The following is a 24435-nucleotide window of genomic DNA, read 5'->3' as shown; positions in this document are numbered from 1 at the left end:
CAAAAAATTAGCCAGGCATTGTGGCGGGCACCTGTAATCCTAGCTTTTCAAGAGGCTGAGGCAGGAGAATCGCTTAAACCTGGGAGGCAGAGTTTCAGTGAGCCCAGATCATGCTATTGCACTCCAGCTTAGGCAACAGGGCAAGACTCCATCTCAATCAAACAAACAAAAAAAAGTCAAATGAAAATCTTAGAATTAAGACAATAAAATTACTGAAATTAAGAATTGAATAGATGGGTTCAAAAGCAGATTAGACATAGCCAAGACAAGATAGTAAAAACCAGAGACAAAAGAATGAAAAATGGAGCCGGGCACATTGGCTCACACCTGTAATCCCAGCACTTTGGGAGGCCGAGGCGGGTGGATCACGAGGTCAAGAGATCGAGACCACCCTGGTCAATATGGTGAAACCCCGTCTCTACTAAAAATACAAAAAATTAGCCGGGCATGGTGGCGCACTCCTGTAATCCCAGCTACTCAGGAGGCTGAGACAGGAGAATTGCCTGAACCCAGGAGGCGGAGGTTGCGGTGAGCCGAGATTGAGCCATTGCACTCCAGCCTGGGTAACAAGAGCGAAACTCTGTCTCAAAAAAAAAAAAAAAAAAAAAAAAAAGAATGAAAAATTGAAAAAAAAATTTAATTGGCCAGGTATGGTGGCTCACACCTGTTATCTCAGCACTTTGGGAGGCTGAGGTGGGTGAATCCATTGAGGTCAGGAGTTTGAGACCAGCCTGGCCAACAAGCAAAATCCTTGTCTCTACTAAAAATATAAAAATTACCTGGGCGTGGTGGTGGGTGCCTGTAATCCCAGTTACTCCGGAGGATGAGGCAGGAGAATTGCTTGAACCAGGAAGCGAACGTTGCAATGAGCCGAGATTGTGCCACTACACTCCAGCCTGGGCAACAGAGTGAGACTCGATCTCAAAAAAAAAAAAAAAAAAAAATGTAATTGATATAATGGCATGGTAAAAACATCTAACATATTTGTAATTGGGACTTGGAGACCCAGATGAAGAGAAGAATGGAATAGAACCAATTTTTAAACAAATACTGGCTGAGAATTTTCCAAAATGATGAAAAACATCAAACTACAGTGCAAAGAATTTATCCTCATGCAAGACAGACAGACACATACACACACACACACACACACACACCCCTAGCTATATCACAGAAAAACTGCTGAAAACAAAAAAACAGAAAAATTTTAAAAGCAACCAGAAGAAAAAACCCACATTGTTTTCAAAAGAGCAACATTAAAACTGACAACTAAGCAAGAGAAAAAATGGATAAAGAAAATTGTTAAAACACTGAAAGAAAATAATTACCAACTTAAAATGCTATACTCAGTGAAAATATCCTTCAAAAGTGAAGGCATAGTAAAGACATTTTAGGGCAAACAAAAACTGAGAGAACTTATTGTTGGCATAGCTACATTCAAAGAAATACTGGAAGAATTTTTTCAGGCAGAAGATAATCCCAGATGAAATCAGTAATGCAAGATGGAATAAACAGGCCAGGCACAATGGCTTACACCTGCAATCCCAGCACTTTGGGAGGCCAAGGTGGGCAGATCATCTGAGATCAGAAGTTCTAGACCAGCCTAACCAACATAGTGAAACCCCACTTCTACTAAAAATACAAAAAGTAGCTGGGCGTGACAGCACATACCTGTAGTCCCAGCTACTGTAGAGGCTGAGGCACAAGAATCACTTGAATCCAGGAAGTGGAAGTTGCAGTGAACCAAGATTGTGCCACTGCACTCCAGCCAGTGTCACTCCAGGGGTGACAAAGTGAGACTCTTGTCTCAAAAAATATACATATTTTTAAAAAAGAAGGGATAAATAGCACCAAAAAGATAAAATGTATGGATAAATCTAAATTAATATTTACTACATAAAACAATAACACTAATGTCTTACAGAGTTCAAAATTTATAGAGAATTAAATATATGTTAACAACAGCACAAAAAGCAGGAGAAGGGTAAACAGAGTTAAAGTGTTGTGAGGTTCTTGCATCGTCCAGGATATGACATATGTACAGTTGTTCCTTCTTATCTGTTGGGGATTTGATCCAGGACTTCCTGCAGACACCAAAATCCACAGATGTTCAAGTCCCTTACCTAAAATGGCACAGTATTTGCCTATAACCTATACGCATCCTTCCATATACTTTAAATCATCTCTAGATGACTTATTATACCTAATACACTGTAAGAGCTATGTAAATAGTTGTTTCACTGTATTGCTTAGGGAAATAATAACAAGAGAAAAGTCTGTACATGTTCAATACAGATGTAACCATCCATTTTTTTTCCCCAAACGTTTTTGATCAAAGGTTGGTTGAATCCACAGATATGGAACCCATGGATATGGAGGCCAACTCTAGTAATTTAAGATTGGTTATAACAAAATAATCGTACATGTTGCAACCTCTAGGTTAATCTTTATGTTCACTTTGGCAGCATATACATCAAAATGGAAAGAATACAGAGAAGATTAGCATGGCCCCTTGAGCAAAGATGGCATGCAAATTCTAGGGTAATCACCAAAGGATAATAAAAGAATGTACAGTTAACAAGCTTTGGAGTAGGGAAGTGGAATGATTTTTTAAATACATGAATAATCCGAAGAAGAAGAAAAAGCGGAACAAAATTAACAAAAAAAAATAGAAAGTAAATTATAAGATGATGGGTTTAAATCATAATGTCAGTAATTAAATATAAATAGTCCAAAGATGCCAGTTAAAAGACAAAGATTGTGAGACTGGATAAAAATGAACCTCAAATATAAGGATACAAAAAGAAAAGCTGTGTGGCAGTTTTAAAACAGCCACAAATTCTTTGGCACCCCTCTCATTAAGAGATGGGGTCTGTCTCCCTTCCCCAATCTGTGTGGGCATGTGATTCCTTCAACCAATAGAGTACAGCAGAAGTAATACTGCAGGACTTTTGAGACAAGAGCACAAAAGTCTATGCAATTTATGCTTTGTTTGGTGAAACAGTCACTTTTAGAGCTCTGAGCCACTGTGTGAGAAATCTGACTACTCAAGGCCGCCATGTTATAAGGAAGTCCAAGTAGGCACTAAAATCCACAGTCCTAGCTGAGTCCAGTCCCAAGTTAGCCCAGTCCAGGTACCAGACATGTTATCAAAGAAGTCTCCAGATTCTAGCCCCCAATAATTCACATCTTTCCAGCCAAGACTCCAGACAATGCAGAACAGATATAAAGTGTCCCTGCTAAGTAAGCTCTGTCCAAATTCCTCACCCACAAAACCTATGAGCATAAAAAAATGTTTGTTGGTTTATGCCACTAAATTTTGGGGTGGTTTGTCATGCAGCAGCACAAAAATGGAAAAAGTTGAAGCTAAAAGGATGAAAAATATATACCAAGCAAACAATCAAAAGAAAGCTAGTGTAGCTAGACAAATATCAGACAAATAAACTTTAAGGCAGGCAGTTTTACTGAATGATATTTCCTAACAATAAAGGGATCAATTTAATAAAAAAAAAATGTCCAGTCTAACTTTGTATATATATAATAACATAGCTTCAAAATAAATAAAGCAAAAACTGACAGAACTAAGGGAGAAAAATTCAGATCCACACGTACTGTTGGGAATTTTAACATATCTAAGTAAATTTTAAAGTACTGAGGTAATTCAGAGGATTTTCTTTGATGACAATGAAATTGAGCAAGAAGTCCAAAACAGAAAGATAACTAGGAAATTTCTGGATATTCCGAAATTAGGGAATATACTTTTCTAAATAATGCATGAGTAAAAGTGAAAAAATAACTCATTAAAATATCAAGCTTCTAGTCAACAACAAAAAATACCATGAATAACAAGAAAAGGCAAGTCACAGAATAGGAGAAAATATTTGCAATATATATATATATATGGAAATTAGAAAATATTTTGAACTGAGTGGCAATGAAAATAACATATCACAAGTTATTGGATGCAACTATGGCCAAGCATGGTGGCTGGCTTCTGTAATCCCAGCACTTTGGGAGGCCAAGGTGGGAAGATCACTTGAGCCCAGGAGTTCAAGACCAGCCCAGCCAACAGGAAAAAGCAAAATCCCAGCTCTACAAAAAATACAAAAATCAGCTGGGCACAGTAGTGCACGCCTGTAGTCCCAGCTCTCAGGAGGCTGAGGTGGGAGAATCACTTAAGCCCGGGAGGTCAAGGCTGCAGTGAGCAGCGTTCATGCCACTGCTCTCCAGCCTGGGCTACAGCATGAGATCTTGTCTCAAAAAAAACCAAACAAACAAAAAAGAAAACAAAAGTTATTGGATGCAACTAAAATTAAGACAAAGGGAAATGTATAGCTCACCAGAGCCCACTACAACTACCAATATGGCTAGAAACGTTTTTAAACGATACCAAGTATTGGAAAACTGTTTAAAGTATCTATGATAGCATGCACCTACCTGGTGACATAGCAACCAAACTCCAGTTATACCCAACATTAGTGAGTAAATATGTGCCCCAAAAGATAAGGACAGGAGAATTCATGGCAGGTTTCTTAATCATAGCCAGAAAACAGACACAACACAAATGCCCATGAATAATAGAATGAGTGAACACATTGCATGGTTTATTCTACAGTGGAATACTCCTCAACCACAAAAATGAATAAATTACTGCTGCATACAACAATATGGAGGAATCTTGCAACTAGAATGCTGCCAGCCCGAAGGACAAGATTGCATACTTCACAATTCCAAAACTAATCTACAGTGACACAAATCACAACAGTGGCTACCTTGGGATGCGGGTGGAGGGAGGACTGATTGGAAAGGGACATTTCTAGAGTACAAATAATATTCCATGACCCAATCCAGGTGTATACTGCATAAGTATACACAGTTTACATAAGCGTATACTGTGTAAAAATTAATCAAGTTGTACATTTAAAATTTGTGCATTTTAGGCCAGGCGTGGTGATTCACGTCTATAATCCCAGAACTTTGGGAGCCTGAGGCAGGTGGATAACAAGGTCAGAAGTTCGAGACCAGCCTGGCCAACATAGTGAAACCTTGTCTCTACTAAACACAAAAAAAAAAATCTGGGTGTGGTGGTGTGCACCTGTAGTCCCAGCTACTCAGGAGGCTGAGGCAGGGGTATCACTTGAACCCAGGAGGCGGAGGTGGCAGTGAGCCAAGATCACGCCACTGCACTCTAGCCTGATGACAGTGAGACTCCATCTCAAAAAACAAAAAAAAACAAAAAAAAAAAAATCTGTGCATTCCAGAAAGTGGCCTGAGGTCAGGAGTTCTAGACCAGCCTGGCCAACATAGTGAAACCTCATCTCTACTAAAAATACAACAATTAGTTGAGTGTGGTGGCAGGTGTCTGTAGTCTTAGCTACTCAGAAGGCTGAGGCAGGAGAATCTCTTGAACCCGGAAGGCAGAGTTTGCAGTGAGACGAAAGCACACTACTGCACTCCAGCCTGGGCAACAAGAGCAAAACTAAAACAAAAAAATAAAAAATTTAAAAAATTCCGGAAAGTGTTCATTTCTGGAGGAGAAACCAGAAGATAGAGGAGGACAGGCTAACATTTATATATTCAACGCATACACCCTTTGGTATGCATCAAATATTAAACGCTAACAAACACATGATATTAGTAAAAACAAATTCTTCAAATATTTACCACCCATTTATTGAACTCGGGAAGAATTTTAAAAGTAAAATGAATATAAATGAGTCTCACTGATGTTTAAATACAAGAAGACAATTGCATTAATTTAATAAGTGCCCTCCTAGCGTCATGCTGATTGTACCTTCAAGAGACCACTTTGTATGACGTAGGGCCATAAGCATGACAGGCATTATTGAATGCATACTGTCTGTAGGGCACTGTTGTGAATGCTTTACATGCATTTAATTGTCATATAACCCTATGAGGCCGGTACTGTTATCACCCCAATTTAACAGATGGGGAAACACACACAGGGAGTTCAAGTGATTTGCTGGTGGCCTCACAGCAGGCAAGCAGTCGAGCCAGCGTTTGAAGCCTGCCTTTGAATGGCTGTCTGGTTTCAGAGCCTACTCGCTCTATGTCTGCACCACTCTGCGTCTTGTAAGGAGTACATCTCCCATTTCTGGGAGTTTTCCACCACACCCCTGACTTATGAAGAGGACTACAATGGAGTTGCAGGGTGTCCATAGATACATCCTTGTGATGTATCTGTAATCACAATGACAATGAATTACATCATCATCACTGCCAATAACAATAATAGTAACCACTGAGCCCACATTGTTCTATGTCACAGAGCATATTAAAAAGTTGCTACGATTAAACAGTTAACAGGTTTTTTTTAATTCCAGAACTTCACTAAGAAATAACCTGGATCAGCCGGGTATGGTGACTCACGCTTGTAATCCAGCACTTTGGGAGGCTGAGACAGATGGCTCTCCTGAGGTCAGGAGTTCCAGACCAGCCTGGCCAACATGGCAAAACCCCGTCTCTATTAAAAATACAAAAATTAGCCTGGAGTGGTGGCATGTGCCTGTAATCCCTGCTACTCAGGGGGCTGACACAGGAAAATCGCCTAAACCAGGGAGGCAGAGGTTGCAGTGAGCTGAGATCACACCACTGCACTCCAGCCTGGGCGACAGAGTAAGACTTCATCTCAAAATTAATAAATAAATAAACTAAGAAATAACCTAGATAAATTATCTTCTCTCTCTGAATTCTCTCCCATCCTTTCCTGGCTTCTGGCACCTATGACCTTATAAATGACCTTGATTCATTCATGATCTGTGTCTTATCTCTCAGGAAGATAGCATTTGTTTCTGATTCTTCTTTGCCTTCTTGTGGGGCATGTTACTTAGACATGGAAGGTGCTGAGGAAATATCTGTGAAATAACTGAGTCCACACATGACAAATAAATAAAGGTGACGTCAAATATCCAAGGTCTTTGCAAAAGCTCCCACATACCCTTGGCCTTGCCCATCATATTCACTGTCATAACCCTGAGATTTAGAAAAGGTCCTGTGAGTTAAGAGCGCTCACTCAGTACCAAGTTTTGGTTGAATGAATGAAAGTAGGAATGACAGATAATTCTGGCACTTTGTAAAATATCTGTAGTCCAAGCCTCATCTCTGTGAAAGGCCTTGCTGACACTGAGATGGGTCAACATGTCTACCAACTCAGAGGGACAAGGAAGAGGCACTACACTGCTGGGTTCCTGTAAGAGAAGAAGGCGTCTATAATGCCGCAGTAGACAGCAGGCTCAAGGGAGAATCCTTTTTTTTTTTTTTTTTTTTTTTTTTGAGATGGAGTCTCACTCTGTCGTCAGGCTGGAGTGCAGTGGTGTTATCTCAGCTCACTGCAACCTCTGCCTCCCAAGTTCAAGTGATTCTTCTGCCTCAGCCTCCTGAGTAGCTGGGACTACAGGCGCGCGCCACCATGCCCAGCTAATTTTTGTATCTTTAGTAGAGATGGGGTTTCACTATGTTGCTAGGATGGTCTCAATCTCTTGACCTTGTGATCTGCCCGTCTTGGCCTCCCAAAGTGCTGAGATTACAGGCTTGAGCCACTGAGCCCTGCTGAGTATCCTCCTGAGAAAGCCCATCCATGCGGCGGGGTGCGAGCCTCACAGGTCTGCAGTGAGCGGTTTTCACCATGCACAGGGGAGGATAGGGATGAGGGTAAATGTCTTGAATGTCTTTGAGAATTTTCCTTTTCTTCTTCTTTTTTATTTTTTTTCTGAGATAGAGTCTTGCTCTGTCACCCAGTCTAGAGTGCAGTCACAGCTCACTGCAGCCTCCACCTCCTGGGCTCAAGCCATCCTTCTGCTTCAGCCTCTTAAATGGCTGGGACCACAGGTGCATCACCACACTTGGCTAATGTTTCTTTTTTAATTTTGTAGAGACAGGGTCTCACTATGTTGACCAGACTGGTCTCAAATTCCTGGCCTCAAGCAATCCTCCTGCCTTGGCCTCCTAAGCCCAGCAAGAATGTTCTTTCCTTGTCTAGTAAGAGCTCAGCAGTGTCTGCCATGCTGAGCAAGCGGAGGTCCAGGGCCAGGTGGGTGGAAGAAGTTCCCATCCTCAGTCTCCCTGCTCCACTTCTATCTCTTGTTTTCTTTTGGGAATTCCTCCTCCAGCGATAGGGAAGGCATGTGATGGCCCTTTTAAGGATAGAACATCACGAGTCAACTGGAACCGCCTCTTGGGGAAAGACTGTTTTCTTCCCTTAAAAAGCATGCCTTGTTCTTCCAGGAGAGACGCTTGACTTCCTTCCTCCCCCTCCTCTCCACCCTTCACTTCCCACCCCAGCCTCTCCTTCAAGCTGTCTTGCCCTCTCTTTTCCCTACTCCTGCCTTTTTCTCTGGTCCTCAGCAGGGAAAGCCAGAAGCTTAATCTCAGGAGCAGAAAGAATCTCCAAACCAATGCACAGAGCCCAGGAGAAATGATCTGGAGCAAAGTGCTTCGCAGGGGCTCATGAAGTAGAAAATCAGAACTTGACCATCTGGTCTGATGTGTCTGGTCTTATCCTTTGATTACAGAAGATCAAGTTCTGGCCATCACACATGTTGATGTCTGATACAGGGCATTGTTCAGCAAAGACCTGAACCCTGCCTCCTATCACCACCCCCTTGGCTAAGTGACGTCTGGGGGCCAACATCGGCCTGGCCCCATCACTCTCCGACTCTTGAGACTCAGAACCTAGTACCAGGGAGATTTCATTCATTCATGACATTCTGAGTCAGTTCATATGTCACCTGCCTCAACAACTTTGCTTCTCCTCTTTCAGTTACTTCTATCTTGGTCTATTTTCCTGGCTCTTTCTGCCACTTTTCTGTCTTCTTCATTTCTTCCTGTTCCAGGCTCTTCACGTGGCCCTGTCTCCAGGCGCCTCTCCCGTATCTGTCTCCGGGAGCGTCCTCCTCCATCCTCCCTCCTCCCTCCTTCCTGGGGACTCTGGGAAGTGCCTGAGTGTGGCCTTGCAGGTTGCGGCACCGCTTTCATCCCGATCCAGGTGGCTGCAATCCAGTACAGGATTTACGCTGCCCTGACCCTGAGCCGTCAAGAAGGAACAGCCAGATTAATGGGGTGGGCGGGCTGGGGTAATAATCGTTTGTTTGATGTGACAAGCCTGATAGGCGTTGATTTACTTACAGACTGATGGGCTTTTAATTGAGCACGCCATCCCAGTCACTTCAAAGGCAGGGGAAGTTGACAAGGGGCCCCTTTCACGAGGGCTCCTGGTGACTGACAGGCCCCCTCTGCTAAGACTCCCGCCTGGCCCAGGACCGGCCCAGGCAGCCCTCACCCAGCTCTCTAGCAAAGGAACACATTTTCTGTAACTCAGAAACGGCCTTTTGTCTGCTGCCGCGGAAGGGTGGGGAATAAGGAGGAGTGGGGGATCCTGAGACCGAATACCGCAGAAAGGGTCTGGAGGAGGTGGGGAGATTCCAGGCCCTTGATGTGCAAACGGCTACTTTGTTCTGACCTCCGGTGCTGAGACAGCCTCCTCCACCTCACTTCCTCTCTATATATATACATACATTTTTTAAAATTAGAAACATACATATTTTAATTTTTTAAAAAATGAGAGAGAGACTGGGTCTCATTATGTTGCCCAGGCTGGTGTCGAACTCCTGGGCTGAAGGGATCCTCCAGTCTTGGCCTCCCAAAGTGCTGGAATTACAGGCATGAGCCACCAGGCCTGGCTGCTCCCTCTTTCCAAGCCCTTCTTTTTGCATTATCCTTCCCAGTTCTCAGGCCCCTTCCTTCTCCTCCTCTTACTCCTCCCACTTCCTCCTTCTCTATCTCTCCCTGAGACACCAGAAAAGGTGGAGTCAGCTCCTGATGTCCCTGGAGTAGTGGCCCATTCACAACAGCCCCCTCCCCCAGGGCAGCCACCCTTCTCCCCCCAGGCTGCAGGCTGTGAGGCCTTCAGACCAGGACCCCCTTGGACTTGGAGGCCCGGCCTCCAGGGCAGACCCCTCTCTCCTACAGACCGCACTACAATGAACGGAGGCCACAGACACACACTCCTAAGGCCAGGGACTCAGGTTCAGTGCAGTTTTTATCCCATTCTTGTTTGGTCTGGGAGATGCTAGACCAAATGTCATTAATATTAAAGCAGAGGTTTTATTCTGTTTGAAATTTTAGAAAATGTTTTCTATCAAGGATGTTCTGTCGAAATGGCTTTGCTTTGGTTTTGTTTTGTTCAAGTCCTGATTTATTAGCTGCTAAACTTTCTTTTTTCTTGGAAAAAGATATACTTAAAGCCTTCCATGGAAAATATGTTGAAAGCTATCTTGCAATGTCAGCTCGTTTCTTGGGCTAGGACCCCATCCCCACTCAGAGGACACAGTCCCTGACCTCTAGGAGGAGGGGCCTTCTACATCAGTCCCCAAACTTTCTCACTAAGTGGGGAGTTGGGGTGGAGGGGAGGTCAGTCAAACTCCCAGCCTGCAGGAGCTTTGAGTTCTAAGTCAGCCGCTGCTAGTGACTGCCAGAGACCGTGGGCAAGCCCTGTTCCCTGTGTTCTTCTCTTTTTCCCTGTGGTAACCTGCCCAAGCACACAGAGCCAGGCCCTGGCTAGAAAGACCATGATGATGACTCACATTTACACGGCATCATTTCATTTGGAAGGTACTTTTTTTTTTTTTTTTTTTTGAGACAGAATCTCACTCTGTCGCCAGGCTAAAGTGCAATGGAGCCATCTTGGCTCACTGCAACCTGCGCTTCCAGGGTTCAAGTGATTCTTCTGCCTCAGCCTCCTCAGTAGCTGGGACTACAGGTGCGCACCACCACACCCAGCTAATTTTTATATGTTTAGTAGAGGCGGGGTTTCATCATGTTGGCCAGGATGGTCTCAATCTCTTGACCTCGTGATCTGCCCGCCTTGGCCTCCCAAAGTGGTGGGATTACAGGCGTGAGCCACCGCGCACGGCAGCACTTTCACATATATTATCTTAATTAATCTTTTAACAATTGTGGGAGGTAGGTAAGTGCAATGTTATTATGCCCATTGGACAGATGATCAAATTGAGACTCAAAGGATTATGTGTTCCTAAGAGGCAAAACTGGGTCTCAAACTGGGGAATTCTCCTGCTGCTTCCTCCACCACCCCTCACCACGTCCCAATGACTATTGCCCCATTCCTCTGGAAGCTGCATTTTCTCACTCTAAGCAGGTGGTTTGTTCCCATTTCCCTTTGTCTTTTTCCTCCTTTTAGATCCTTCCCTGATTTCCCCACCTTTCTGGCTTGGGTGTCCAGAGTCAGAGAGCCTCCAGCCCTAACCTTAGGAAGCCAGAGCCCTGCCCCAGTCTCTGCCTCAAAGCTCACTTACAAACGTTGCCTGAGAGCCTGATGTTCCCTCAAGAGTTGCTGCTCCCAGCTCTCCTCAGCTCTCCTCTCATCCATAGACAAAAGGACCATAGGTGGGGGTGCCTGGGCGATTGGTCCTCTGCTGCTGAGAACATGTTCACTAAGGTAGCTCATGACTTGCCGGAGGAGTATTTCCCACTGCAGAGCTAAGCCCTAGGACTGACTGAGAGAAATTGATCAGTTCTTCCTTCTCTGCCTCTATGCTGTGAATCTAGTATTTCCACGGAAATATTAACGCCCTGAGATATTATGGCTTGTTTACATGTTAGTCCCCTCACTAGACAGTCCAATCCTTTAGGGCCAAGTACATATATTTTCATCTTATATCCCCAGGGCTCCATGGTGCAAGTTTGGCTGAAATGTTTGTTGTTCAAAGTTTTGTTGTCCCAGCGTCTGTGGTGGTTCATACCTGTAATCTCAGCACTTTGGGAGGCCGAGGCCGGGGAAGTGCTTGAGTCCGGGAGTTTGAGACAAGCCTGGGCAACAGGGTGAAACCCCATATCTACAAAGAATACAAAAATTCGCTGGGCGTGGTAGCAGGCTCCTGTAGTCCCATCTACTCAGGAGGGTCAGGTGAGAGGATCTCTTGAGCCTGGGAGGTCAAGGCTGCAGTGAACTGTGATCACACCCCTGCACTCCAGCCTAGGTGACAGAGTGAGATCTTGTCAAAAAAAAAAAGAAAAAAAGAAACAAAGAGAGGAAGGAAAAAAGAGAAGGAAAGAAGGATGTTAGTTTTGTGTGAAAGGCAGAATAGTGGACTGCTGGAGTCAAACAGCAGAATAATCTCAATCCTAGCTCTACCATTTGCCAGCTAGAGCCCTTGGACAAGCATTTAAGTATTCCATGCCTCAGTCTCCTCATCTGTAAAATGGGATGAAAACAGTACCTACCTCATAAAGTTATATTATGAGGCTTTCATGAGTTAATAACATATTTCATCTCAGCCACAATGTGCTGTTATTTTAGGTCAAATAAAGAAAGAAAACAACTGCTGTTAAATAATCAGTGACATGGTGCCTGTTTTATCAGTGTCAGAGACGTTTAAAATGTGGGGAAAATGCATCTTAGAATTGATTAGCAATGTCTGTGGGAAACACACAGAATAGTCGCTGGCACACAGCGCCCGTTACGAGAGTGAGAGCTACTGTCTGTCGTTGCTGTTGAACTGCATTCTCACAAGAACCTGATGACGAGTTCACTTAATCCTCATTTTACAGATGAGGAAACAGAAATTCAGAGAGCTGAAGTGGCTTGACCAGGCTCACTCAGCCAGGGAGTCCTCGCAGGCGTTTAAACCTGCCTTTGAGGTGCAATAATCTACAGTGATTACAGTTGCTGGCAGCCGCCCACCAAGCTATCAGGGAGTTAGGAGCTGGGTTTTGTTCTCAATTGCATTCACTTTCCTTAATCTAAGTTTTTTCCCCCTCTGGTATAATTACTCTCTTTCTTCCTCCCCCTCCTCCTTTTTACTTGGCTCTGATGTTCCTACCTTTCTGCTAATGGCTTCAGGTTTTACTGTATCTGCATTTGAAATTGTAAGCAACCTCAGATCTTTTATGGAGGTAGAAGGAGTATAAATAAACATAAAGGCAAAAACTGGCTTTTAAAGATGACAGGTAGCAAGAAAAAAGATAGAGACCACGTACCCACAAACACATGTGGGGCATGTAGGTTTCACATGGACACCCTGAGGGACAGACCACCGGTGCCTACCCAGACACCCTGCCCTCCGGCTCCCTCCAGCCTTCCATGAGAGCCTCTGATGCCGAGTGCCCTGATGAAGATGCAGAAAGCACCACATGCCCCTGAAGCCAGTTTTTGGCCACACCAGATTTTCCCCCATTAACCAGTGAGACTCTATGGCGTGGAGAGCAGGTTTGAGGGGGCAGGGAAGTGGTTACAATTAACTGTTCTAGAACCTTCTCTGTTTCTGTTTGGCATCTCCAAAGAAGCAGCAGCTTGAAAGAGTGTAAGTTTCTAGCTTGTTATTGCAATGAGTCTGAGGCAAATAAAGGAATCCTGTTAGCTCCAAATGGAACCCATGTAAAAGATGTATCATTGTTTTTACCATCAGAAAAAAAGTCTTGGCCAGGTACAGCCCTCACGCCTATAATCCCGACATGTTGGGAGGCTAAGGCAGGAGGATACTTGAGGCCAGGAATTCAAGACCACCCTGGCAACATAGCAAGACTCCACCTCTATTAAGAAAACAAAAATGTTTAAGGCCAGGTGTGGTGGCTCACGTCTGTAACCCCAGCACTTTGGGAGGCCAAGACGGGTGGATCATGAGGTCAGGAGTTCAAGACCAGCCTGGTCAAGATGCTGAAACCCCGTCTCTACTAAAAATACAAAAATTAGCCAGGCATAGTGGCATGCACCTGTAGTCCCAGCTACTCAGGAGAATGAGGTGGGAGGATCGCTTGAGCCCAGGAGTTTGAGTCTGCAGGGAGCTAAGATCACACCACTGCATTCCTGCCTGGTGACAGAGCAAGACTCCATCTCAAAAAAAAAGAAAAAGAAAAAAAGGAAGTCTCTAGAAAATACTTTATTTGGGATTTTGTGGTAGTCTCCCCACAACCTTAAGTGACTATCATAGGTCACAGAAAGATGCCACTCACATGCTTCTGAAAACCTTTTTTGTCACGTTATCCCCCAAGTGATGAGCCCCAATATCTGCCACTTCCGCCAGGTTTGCCACTCTCACCTTAACAGATAATAAATGAAATACATCACAGTATTGTACTGGGTTTTTCCCTCCTGAGTAGGGAGGCCACAGGCCAGCTAGAGGGTTGTATTTGTGAATTTGCTTGAGTCGGATGGGATCAGGGATGATGGGGTTGGGCGGAAGTTTCTCCCAAACTTCTCTCCACTCTCCCCCATGGCCTGTGACCTATTGAGTTAAAGGCCGTGTGAGGAAGAGGTTTTTAAAAGGACAATTGCATTTGGGAGATTTGCCAGGGTGAGGAGGGAGAGCATGCCATCCTTCAGTAGCCTGAATGCAGACTACAGTTCTTCCAGTTCCAAATAAAATGTACTCTAGGCTCAGATCCATCAGACAAAGAAAGATACATCAGCAGAGGAGGGGAAAGATGAAATGGGCGTCCGGCTCTTCATTCACGCACATGTAGTTCATCTCTAAAGCTTCCAAGAAAGCAGCCGCACACCAAATCCCTTCGGATGCTGTCTGTATCTGAACCTCCTGTGAGATAATCCTCTTAATGGAATATTTAAGAAATCGGATATTAATCACTAACCTCTTATCTCACCTGCAGATTCATATACCATAGGACGTATCATGTATATGTCTATCTACATATAGATGGTTGCAGCTGCCTTTTTGAGTGGGTATTGCCATGTTTTTAGGCTCAATATGTTTTTCAATATCTAAATCTATTTTTTTCCTGGAGATATAGGTGCAGAAATATAAATTTTAGAGATCGGAGCCCAGAAAATAGATGTATCTAGAGACGTTTCAAAATTAAAACACACATACTTCTGAAAACCTTTTTCGTCATTTGCAGCCAATAAAAATGCCTATTGTTACGATGCACTCATAAATAACTTGATTTTGGCATATGCTTTCACACCATACAGAAAATGAATAAATTAAATTTGATTTACATCCTTTTTCATTTTTATTAGCACTACTCTGAAGAGTTTATGTAAGGGACGTGGCAGAGCAGTTATGCCAAATGTTTTAAGGCGTTGGTATTGATATAATATAAATTAAGGTGTTTTAATTTGCATTCTTTAATTAACTAAATACTGGCAGAAAAATAAAACACAAGGGCAGCCCTGACTTATTGCCTCTATTAAACTGCTGACATCTCCAAAAAGATGCTTTAAGTAATTTAATCCATGCAGTGGGTGGGAGGGGAATATTAACACTCTCTTATTTGGCAAAACCTACTGAGGTTAAAGAAACCAATATCATGCTTTGCTTGCAGAGTAGTAAGGGACTGGGTGTGTTCTAAGAAGGTCTGAACCTGTGTCCCCAAGGAGAAGTTAACCAAATGCTTTTAATTCTCCGTCATGCCCAGGCCTGAGCATGGCAAGCTGCAGGGTGCAGGGCCCCGGAGACCTATGCTGGCTGTCTTTGTCCCCCAGGGCTGAATCCCTGACAACTTGAGAAGAGACAAACTGGTTGAATTAATTAAGTAGATTCCATATCAACATAATTATACCAGAAACAAGAAGAGGAATCATCAAAGACCCTTCAGCAGAGCTGGCTGCTTTCAGTCCATCCTCTTCATCACACTCGGGCCCCCAAACCCAAGGGATGAAAAGAAGTTTTCTCAAAAGATGTTCAGAAGCTGCTACCATAGCAAAGACATAGAATCAATCTATGTGCCCATCAACGGTGGACTGGATAAAGAAAATATGGTACCTATACACCACAGAATACTATGCAGCCATAAAAAAGAATGAAATAATGTTCTTTGCAGCAATATGGATAGACCTGGGGGCCTGAGATTCAGTGCAGAAATAGAAAACCAAATACTGCATGTTATCACTTATAAGTGGGAGCTAAACATGGGGCAGACATGGAAATAAAGATGGCAAGAATTGGCCAGGCACAGTGGCTCATTCCTGTAATCCCAGCACTTCGGGAAGCCAAGGCAGGTAGATCATGATGTCAGGAGATAGAGACCATTCTGGCCAACATGATGAAATCCTGTCTCTACTGAAAATACAAAAATTAGCCTGGCATGGTGGTGCATGCCTGCAATCCCAGCTACTCAGGAGGCTGAGGCAGGAGAATCATTTGAACCAGGGAGTCGGAGGTTGCAGTGAGCTGAGATCACACCACTGCACTCCAGCCTGGCGACAGAGGGAGACTCTGTCTCAAAAAAAGAGATGGCAAGAATTGACACCAGGAACTACTAGAAGGAGAAGCGAGGAAGGGAGGGAAGCAAGAGCTGAAAACTATTGGGTACTATGCTCACTATCTGGGTGACGGGATCAACCGTACCCCCAAACCTCAGCATCATGCAATATGCCTATGTAACAAACCTGCACATGCACCCCCTGAATCTAAAATAAAAGTTGAAATTTTTAAAGAAAGAAAAAGTAAAAGTTATTCAAGTTTTAAAACATTTTTAAAAATAAAATTAAAAAGATGTACCAGGGGTACGCTGACTCCCTTCCAAACCCTGGATCTCATCACCACCTCCTGAGACTTTTTTTAAATTTCCCATCACAGAGGAAACAGCAGCTTCTTTCTCAACTACATATGCTTTCTTGTCCTCCTTGCCCTCATGTGTTCTTCATTTTTGCTGTTTCTCCTCTCCTGTAGGACCAAAGTAAACTCTGGTAAGTTCTCATCTTCTTTCGTTCTCCCTCCAGATTAAGAAGGAGCAGCTCTAAGGAGATTACAATCACCAGTTGGTACCCATAGGAAAGGGATTGCTCCCAAGCACAGGCTGAGACAATGACATTTCTCTTCCCTAAGGCCACCAAATCCTCAGCAAACCGTCTGTACAACAGCCTTTACTGTTCTCATGACATTCTGAGGACTTCTGTCTCGCATTCTTTACTGCGTCTGGGAAGCCTCACGTCTAGGGGCCTCACAGATACCTGTTGAGTTGACCTGAGACATCACACAGGCATCATGGGGCTGGGGAGTGGAGTTCACTTTCTCCTGGCCTCCACGTCCCTATAGTCCCAGCTAATTGGGAAGCTGAAGTGGGAAGATCCCTTGAGCCTAGGAGTTTGAGGCTGCAGTGAGCTGTGATCACACCATTGCACTTTAGCCTGGGTGACACGGTGAAACCCTGTCTCTAAAAAATAAAATGCAAAAAAAAACTTTCAAAGCTGGGTGTGGTGGCTCATGTCTGTAATCCCAGCACTTTGGGAGGCCGAGGCGGGTGGATCACTTGAGGTCAGGAGTTTGAGACCAGCTTATCCAAAATGGTGAAACCCCATCTCTACTAAAAATACAAAAATTAGTTGGGTGTGATGGTGTGTGCCTGTAATCCCAGCTACCCAGGAGGCTGAGGCAGGAGGATTGCTTGAATCTGGGAGGCAGTGTCTCTTCATACAGCAGTGTCTCTTGTGAGAGGGCCCAATAAGAAGCTGTTCAAGGGCACTCCAAGCCCTATTGCCCAGGTCTCTGAGTACTGTCATTATGCAATGTCCTTACCCCCGCTTTCTTCATAAGACAGAGTCTCACTCTGTCACCCAGGCTGGAGTGCAGTGGCTCAGTCTTGGCTCATGGCGACCTCTGCCTCCCAGGTTCAAGCGATTCTCCTGCCTCAATCTCCCAAGGAGCTGGGATTACAGGCACACACCACCACACCCAGCTAATTTTATGTATTTTCAGTAGAGACAGGGTTTCACCATTTTGGACAAGCTGATCTCGAACTCCTGACCTCAAGTGATCCACCCAACTCAGCCTCCCAAAGTGCTGGGATTACAGACATGAGCCACCATACCTAGCCCTGAATGGTTTGCTTACTTTTTATTTTTTAGAGGCAGGGTTTCACTGTGTCACCCAGGCTGAAGTGCAATGGTGTGACCACAGCTCACTCCAGCCCCAAACTTCTAGGCTCAAGGGATCTTCCCACTTCAGCTTCCCAATTAGCTGCAAATACAGGTGCACACCCCCACAGCTGGCTGCTGCTTTTTTTTTTTTTTTTGAGAGCTGGGGATCTCCTTGCTTTGTTGCCCAGGCTGGTCTCAAACTCTTGGGCTCAAGTGATCCTTCTGCCTCAGCCTCCCAAAGCACTGGGATTACAGACGTGAGCCACCAACACGCCCAGCACTGGATAGTTTGCTTTATTTGTTCAAGGAAGAAAGGATGGATTTCAGCATTTAATAAGGAAAACATGTCTCCTTTGCCAGCCTCCCATCCCATCCTCCCTCAATTAAAAAAAAAAAAAAATTCACTTTCTTGTCGTTTCCCATCTTGCATCTCTTGTCAGTTGTTTTAAAACAACTGTTTTAGAACATGTCTCCTGTCATTAATAAAGTCATCATTATGCATTTTGACTGCAGTGGTGAAAAATTCACCCAGCTGAGAGAGAGGACAGAGGCCTGGGAGAGCCCATTCAGGCCTGATGGGAAGTAGGAATAAACATAAGGAAAAGGACACATTCTACTCCTGGTTTTTAACTGCTGTCGCTTTTCTGGTTCTGGTTGGTTTGATTTTGTTGTTGTTGTTGCTTTTTAGTTATTTGTACATTGGTTTTATTTCTTTAAGGAAATTAATGAGAAAAGCAAACACATCCTGGAAGAAAGTAGTGATGCTGACCTCATTAATGTCAGTCCTTGACAGACACAGAAGGAGGGCCCGGGATGCCCGGCGAACATTCTTCAGCACACGGGGCAGCTGGTGACACAGATGCTCCAGGCAGGAACTGGAATTCTTGCTAGAAGTTTACTTCAGACATCCTGGAATTTCCACTCATCCTGACTCTACACATACATCAGGACACTGATCCTTCTTCCCAGCGTCACAGAGCCAAGGTCACTAACAAAGAGTGAGGTTTGATTCCAAGGCCAAAGCCCGGGATTGATGGTGAAAAGATGAAAGTTGGGCTTCAGCTACTGGGGAGGCTGAGGTAGGGGGATCGATTGAGCCTGGGAGGTCAAAGCTGCAGTGAGTCAAGATCGTGCCACTGCACTCCAGCCTAGGCAATAGAGCAAGACCCTGTCTCAAAAAAAAAAAAAAGTAGGGGCTTGAGCTGTGAGTCTTTGCAATGAGAAGCTGTGTAAACCAAAATGGCTCATGAGGCCAGACATGGTGGCTCACGCCTATAATCCCAGCACTTTGGGAGGCTGAGGTGGACAGATCACGAGATCAGGAGTTCGAGACCAGCCTGACTAACATGGTGAAACCCCATCTCTACTAAAAAAAAATACAAAATTAGCCAGGCGTGGTGGCGCATGCCTGTAATCCCAGCTACTCAGGAGACTGAGGCAGGAGAATTGCTTGAACCCAGGAGGCAGAAGTTGCAGTGAGCCGAGATTGCACTATTGCACTACAGCCTGGGCAACAGAGCGAGACTCTGTCTCAAAAAAAAATGGTTCATGAATGAGATTTTCCGCTTTACTACTTTTTTTTCTTGGTAAATGGCTGATAAAGCAGAAAATTCTCAACGTTTCAGCCCTTGTTGAGAAATTATATAGATGCGCCCTTTGTACCAAATTTTGCAGGTAATACCTACGCAAAAAATAAATAAAAACAAGGACAAAATAAAGACAATTTGCCTGCCCTGGTGAGTCCTCTACTAACAATAATTATTTATTTCATGCTTTGATGTCTTCCAGTGCTTCCTGTTTCTCATTCTGGCAATTCATGGTTAAGACGGAGAACAAACCTCTGCTGATATGACCAAAATCATTCCATATATTTATTTTCTTTGACACAACCTTTGCCTTTTTATGAATATGATCTAAAAAGGTCTGGATAAACCAGAGTTTTAATTAGGTTTCCGTTACTGGAAATTCTGCTTTGTTAACATATCTACTTGTCAATATCCTGGATTTTTTTTTTTTTTTTTTTGAGACAGAGTTTCACTCTTGTTGCCCAGACTAGAGTGCAGTGGCACAATCTGCACTCACTGCAAACTCCACTCCCCAGGTTCAAGCAATTCTCTGCCTCAGTCTCCCGAGTAGCTGGGATTAAAGGCACACACCACCACATCTGGCTAACTTTTTTGTATTTTTAGTAGAGATGGGGATTCACCATCTTGGCCAGGCTGGTCTTCAACTCCTAAATCCGTCTCAGCCTCTCAAAGTGCTGGGATTACAGGCGGGAGCCACCACGCCCAGCCTATCCTGGATTCTTTTAAGCTAGCTTTGATGTATTCTTCTCCTCCTTCTCTTACTAAAGGATGAAGAGGCTGGGAAGGAGAGAAGGGGAACATGAGAAGCATGATAATTACCCTAAATCCAAAGATGGCAATGCAACTACTTGCTCTATAAGTCTTTACAGTCCTTCAAATGAATGTGACCAGAAGGTTCTGGAAGTATTTCATGTGTATTCCTGCCTGCACCCCAAAGCTGAATTTCCTTTTTTTCTTTATTTTTTATTTTTGTGATAGACCGAGTCTCACTCTGTCGCTCAGGCTGGAGTGCAGTGGTGAGATCTTGGCTCACTGCAACCTCTGCCTCTAGGGTTCAAGTGATTCTCCTGCCTCAGCCTCCTAAGTAGCTGGGATTACAGGCACGTACCACCATGGTCAACTAATTTTTGTATTTATTTTGTATTATTGTACTATTTTGTATTTATTGTATTATTTTATAATTAATAATTACAAAAATAATAGTTATTATTGTTATTGTAATTATTAATAACAATGTTGTATGTTGTAGAGATAGGGTTTCACCATGTTTGCCAGGCTGGTCTCGAACCCCTGACCTCAAGTGATCCATCTGCCTCGGCCTCCCAGAGTGTTGGGATTACAGGCATGAGACAACACGCCTGACCCCAAAGCTGAATTTCTAACACACTCCAAGGCTACCCTACCAGTTTTCTTAAAACAGTTGTTCTGAATGCATATAGCTTTTGACCCAGCAATTCTAGGAATTTCCCCTATACTCATGCTAGCACACGTTGAGAATAAATGGCATATATGTATGATATTATGTATATATACAATGCATATGTAGTTATGCATTCCAGGAGCAAAAGTTTAGAAACTATCTAAATGTCTAGGAGTAGGGGACTAGTTAAATAAACTGTGGCATATCCATGTAACAATGCTGTGAAACTGGAATAAATAAATAAATAAAACATAGGAGCCCATTAAGCAATCTCTGAAATATATTATCTTGAAGAAATAAAAATTTAAAAAATAAATAAAAAGCAAGTACAAAACAGTTCATATAGTATATTCCCATTTGTTTATAAAAGAGGGAAAGAAGCCAGGTGCAGCGGCTCACGCCTGTAATCCCAACACTGTAGGAAGCCGAGGCAGGAGGATCACTTGAGCCCAGACGTTCAAGACCAGCCTGGGCAACATAGCAAGACCCCCATCTCTACAAAAAAAAATTTTTTAATTAGCTGGGCATGGTGGCATGGACCTGTTATCCTAGTTACTTGAGAGACTGAGGTAGAAAGATCACTTGAGCCCAGGAGGTTGGGGATGCAGTGAGCTATGATTATGCAAGTGCCCTCCAGCCTAGGCAGCTGTGCAAGAGTCTAAAAAAACGATGGGGCAATTCACAATTGCAGAAATATGGAACCATCCCAAATGCCCATCTCTTGTTTGTTGAGACCCTGTCTCAAACAAACAAAGTCAATAAATGGTTAAAGAAGTTGTGGCATTTTTATATATATCACGATGGAATACTACTCAGCCATAAAAAGGAATAAATTAATGGCATTCACAGCAACCTGGTTGAGATTGGAGACCATTATTCTAAGTGAAGTAACTCAGGAATGGAAAAGCAAACATTCTATGTTCTCACTCACGAGCAGGAGCTAAGCTGTGAGGATGCAAAGGCATAAGAATCATACAATGGACTTTGGGGACTAAGGGGAAAGGGTAGGGGGTAAGGGATAAAAGACTACAAACTGGATTCAGCGGATACTGCTCAGGGGATGGGTGCACCAAAATCTCATAAATCGCCACTAAAGAACTTACTCAGGTAACCAAATACCACCTGCTCCCCAAAAACCTATGGAAATAAAAAAAAATTTTTTTTAAGGGTGGGGAGAAAAAATATATATGTATTTGCCAACACGTGAACAAAATACCTCTGGAAGGATGGGCAATAAACTCAAAGCCTTGATGCACCGAGAATGATCAACAGCTGGAAGGAGATTTTTTTCCACCGGACATTCTCATAGCTTTGGAAATTGGTGCCATGGGAATGCACCTCATTATAAATAAACAAAATGCATTTTTAACAAAATTAAAAATAATTCTAAACCACTTTTAAAGGGGGCTTGTTATGTAAATCCCCACTCTGAATGGACCATTATACTTTTGGCCATGGGTTTGGTTGGGCCCACGCTCCTCAGGCCTCCTTCTCCAAGCAGAGACTGGCAGAGGGCCACTGAAATAAACACTCCTCGAAATTGTTCTGACATCTTGGAATCTGGTTTTATCAAATACAACTTGCGATCATCAAGCCGCTGCCTGAGCCCCACGTTCTCGAGAATTATGTTTGTTGAAATGAGTTTGGAGCTGCCCATTCAAGCTGGGAAGACTGGCCTAGAAAGGGGCACATTTGGGACAAGCCTAGAGGCTTACTCCCTAGAAAAGTGGTCACGGAAACATCACCACGTTCTTGACTGAAGCCACGGCAAGGGTCAGACACAGGTGATACTCACAGCCTGGCACCTAGTAAGGTCTTCTGGAGGGCCTGAGCTTTCCTGTGGTTCTGGCTGGCGGTTGCTCAGTGCAGGCGAGCAGGGGCTGGATGTTGGGGGGTGCAATGCCATTGAGTAAGCATGGTCCCTCGCTTCTTATTTCAGGGAACTTTCACTCTACTCCTGGATTCCCCTTCCATCCAAATGAGAGAAGGTGGATGAACACACCTAGAATAATGCCTACAGCCAGAAACTGCTTGGTAAACGTTAGTGGAAATCTAAATTTATTTTGACATAAATGCACTTAAAAAAGAAGTGGGGGTTGGGTTCAGTGGCTCAGGCCTGTAATCACAGCACTCTGGGAGGCTGAGGGGGGCAGATCACTTGAGATCAGGAGTTTGAGACCAGCCTATCCAACATGACCTCGTCTCTACTAAAAATACAAAAAATTGGCCAGGCGTGGTGGCATGCACCTACAGGCTACTTGCAAGGCTGAGGCAGGAGAATTGCTTGAACCTGGGAGGTGGAGGTTGCAGTGAGCCGAGATTGTGCCACCGCACTCCAGCCTGGGCAACAGTGTGAGACTCTGTCTTAAAAAAAAAAAAAAAATGAAGTGGATAGGTCAGCGCGGTGTCTCATGTCAATAATCTCAGCACTTTGGGAGGTTGAGGCAGGAGGCTTGATGAGGCCAAGAGTTCAAGACCAGCCCTGGAAACACAGCAAGACCCCAATCTCTACTTTAAAAATTAGCTTGGTGTGGTGCTGTGCACCTGTAGTCCCAGCTACTCTGGAGGCTAAGATGGGAAGAGCGCTTACACTCAGGAGTCTGAGGCTATAATTACACCACTGAGGTCTAGCCTGGGCAACAGAGTGAGACCTTGTCTCAATCAAACAAACAAAAAGTCAGGGAGCAACTAAAAGATGGGGATACTAAGCAGGATTTAAGTTAGGGCCTCCTGAGTTTTTTATTTCTTAATCTGCTAGAGGAGCAAGCAGATTCGGAGAGAATCTGAACGTGCAGCTGCTGACTGCATCATCGAGACGAGGGCTCAGGGTGTGCTGGCTTCCTCTGGTCTTTACCCACCAGGAAGTCACCTTGAGCCTGCACCTACCAAGTGGTCCATAAACAGTAATTGAAAGAATGATTAACTGAGTTAATCAATTTAATCTAATCAATTAATGGAATAAATGGAAGCTCCCCTCACTTCCTTCTCTGCCTCAGTTTTCTCCCTCCCCTATTTCCCATTTCTCAAGATGAAAGGAAAATCTGCTGGAGACCACCAGCCCTCTGGAAAATGATTAATTTGTCTTCAGTTTCTCCTGCTGCTCTCTCCCCACTTTAAGCCTCCCTCTCCAGTCCTGCACTCTGCAGAGTGGCTTGGGAACCAACTACCTGGACTTGAATCCTGTGTCTACCACTTTCTAGCTGTGCCACTCCGGCAAGTTGCTTAACCTCTCTGGGCCTCATCTACAAAACAGGGCCTTACCTATAAAACAGGCACAGTAATAGTGCTCCCCATGGTTTGCTGTGAGAAGTAAATGAGTTATCACAGGCAGGGTACTCAATACAGTGTGTAGCACAGGCTATCAATAGATGTTACTTTTGTCCTGGGAAGAACACTCACTTTCTGCTAATCACAATTAGCTGATAACAAGGGTTTGACACCTCCCAGCAACATTAGAGACTTAAAAGAGGAATCTCTAAGAAGCTTGAAGACCCAAAGGAACAAAGTAGTCAGGGGTGAATGCCCAGGGCTAGGGTTGATGTATCAGGGCGGGTCAGGCTAAGGAAGGAGAACTTCAA

The 24435-nt window shown here is 44.0% G+C and overlaps 1 long non-coding RNA gene and 1 other non-coding gene across 6 annotated transcripts in view; one reads left to right on the top strand and one right to left on the bottom strand.

Annotated features, from left to right (window-relative positions):
* The window catches only part of LOC110569317 (uncharacterized), a 324713-nt gene that overhangs the window by 256227 nt on the left and 44051 nt on the right, over nt 1–24435 (bottom strand). The gene's annotated exons all lie outside the window — the stretch shown is intronic.
* On the top strand, nt 2450–2557 carry LOC135271507 (U6 spliceosomal RNA). Its single transcript, XR_010339668.1, has one exon. It is a non-coding gene; the product is annotated as a U6 spliceosomal RNA (small nuclear RNA).

Source organism: Aotus nancymaae, unplaced genomic scaffold, assembly GCF_030222135.1.
Source record: "Aotus nancymaae isolate 86718 unplaced genomic scaffold, 86718_ANA_hifiasm-v0.15.2.pri h1tg000079l, whole genome shotgun sequence".
NCBI lineage: Eukaryota > Metazoa > Chordata > Mammalia > Primates > Aotidae > Aotus > Aotus nancymaae.
This window is presented reverse-complemented; position numbering and strand designations above follow the sequence as displayed.